Raw genomic sequence first — 2,695 nt, forward strand, 5'->3', positions numbered from 1 at the left:
TTACGATTTTTGGCAAGGTATGTGTGTTGATTTCTTGTATTGCCTACGTATTAAGTAATACCTAAGTCTGACGCCATAACAACAATGTTAACAGCATTGTTGTGTTCCGGCAGTTAGAGGTAAGATAGCCAGTTCCTCCGTGGTTGAGGATTCCGGGTGAAGCCTGCTTCCACCTTCGGCCTGATCGTCACTATCAGGTGAGATACAGGCCAAGAGCTTCCTCGTTGTGGATAAAAAAAAATAAGTTGACAACAAAGCTGTTACCTATTTGAAAACAGGTCGCGTAGAAGTTGAGTTGATGAGGCCAAAGCTTCCTCGAAACGCTTTTCACACGTTACTTGGACACGAATCATGGCCCGAATCTAAATTAATCAGAAGTGTACATCAAACATGTACACTTCTGATTAATTTACATGACGCATGACACAACTTAAGGGCACGATTCCTCAAAATTATGAAGACAAGTTCAAACCTCTCCAATGGGCAGCAAATTGCTTAAGTAGGTTTTCCCTAATTATTCGCGTTAATTTCTTGAGACTATTTATTTTTTGTTTACATCAATTTCTTTTTTAAATTAAAAGTAGGTAATCTGCCTTTCCGAAGTTGTCATTGATATGATTGTAAATTAGGTATTATTTTAAAAAAGAAACGTAGAGGCGGCTGTTTTTTACCTTATACTTTAGAAATACACTGTACAGAAGTGCAAAGGCAAGGGCAGTAAAAGCTACAAACCTTCTGAGAAGTAGACAATAGGCGTGTATTTGCACTCAATGAGAAGGGAACCTCCGCCGAACCTCCAACCGTATTGTGCGCAAACACACCTCCTATTATCAGCAAATGAGCAAACATCGTCGCGTCAGGATTTACTTGTTCGCGGGTTATTCATTATAGTGATCGTGTTAACTGGCGTCTGGCATACAATTTCACATCTAAGCACTGTATTAAAGGCTAATTCTAAAAATATAGCTTTCGAATTTTTGAAAAGAATGAATATGATTTTCTTAAGTAAGTGCCTTTGGTTTACAAAGATTGACGCCTTTGAACTTACTCTAAATTTCTCACTGACTTGCTGTCCTTGGGATTCTGTTAAGATACTACAACCAAGTTAATACCATTTATAATTAAAATGGGTAAGTAGGTATGAAATTTCGGCTTACAATTTTCTTCCGTTTCTTAATTGCTTATTACATAACAGCAAAAACTGTATACCTTGATTTTTTAGAATCCAGCAGAGATGTAAACAAACACTTTCATACACAATTACACCATAATCACTTACGTGTTCATAATATCATACACATTATTTAACAAGCCCATGAAACCAACTTTATTTTCACGTTTATACAAGTTTGAAATCAATCTTTGAAACAAATTATTTTAGCAAAATACGTGGACGATGATAATTTGTGAGACTTGTCAAATTGACTTGACGTTTAAAATCATGTGTTATCTCCATATTGTCTATGACTTGTCTCTGACACATCAGTGCCGTAACCTGTGAGTCATAGACAACAATCTGTAAATTTAATCCTCAGATCATAGAAGGGAATAGATGTGAAACGGGGGCGTGGCGCGTGTCTCCGCGATATGCCCAGAAACGAACATCGCCCGCGACGCCAGGTTAGTCGCGATTCAGTCGTACTGAGGAAATGTTCTCCGATATTGTTGGATAATGCGTCGTAACGTGCAATAACATAAGTGAAACGAAGAACTACAGGAACAATGAAGTCATTTACCACAATTAAGTATTGCAAATCCATTGGTATTTTGCATATAAATAAAAAAAACTAAAAATTTTTACGAACGAATTCAGTGCCGTGACATTTACTGCGATATCGAAATTAGTGGTGATAAAAATTCAAACACGTTGTACATTGACGATTTAGTTAGCAACCACTTTATGTCATGCGTAACTACTGCGCAATGTATTTTATTTCTTCCGATATCCACTGACGCGTGAAAATACACAGTACGGCCGCATGTGCCGGTCGTAACATAGTGCAGGGCTCGTGTTCTAATACGGTTTCCTATTATCGATAAATAGAAGTAAATTATTATTTTCTATTTTCTAATTTTGAATGAAAAAATCATGAGTTGCTTGCGATTTTTAAGTTTTTACAAAAACAATAACAATAGTAGAAGGGATTAGTAACTGTCAACTATGTAATTACTATAAGAGCTAGTTGAAAGCCTAATATAGGCATTATTTTTGATAAACATAGGCGGTACGAATTTCGCCATAATTAAAAAGTTAATGCGCGATAGTAGTTAATAATAATTACAGTGATCCTGTTATTATTATTAAAGTAAATAATAATATATTACCAATATTGTAAATACTGGTAAAAATCGCAAGTACCTACTTAACCCATGACTTTTCATACAAACTTTGTCAGTCTATAACTTCTATACTCCATCGATAACGACATTGAGCTTTGGTTGGGGTAAATTAATTTGACTTGACGTTTAAAATCATGTGTTATCTCCATATTGTCTATGACTTGTCTCTGACACATCAGTGCCGTAACCTGTGAGTCATAGACAATAATCTGTAAATTTAATTGATATTATTTGAGGTATTCACTTATTCCGATTACTGATTAATTTTAAATAAAAAATATACGATACTTTTTTTAGTTTTCCAGCGATATTTTCGACAATATTGGAGATAACGTAAATGTATTTTTTTACTTTT

The sequence above is a fragment of the Ostrinia furnacalis genome, unplaced genomic scaffold, assembly GCF_004193835.3.
Source record: "Ostrinia furnacalis isolate ACB-3 unplaced genomic scaffold, ASM419383v2 OfSCF3544, whole genome shotgun sequence".
Classification (NCBI taxonomy): Eukaryota; Metazoa; Arthropoda; class Insecta; order Lepidoptera; family Crambidae; genus Ostrinia; species Ostrinia furnacalis.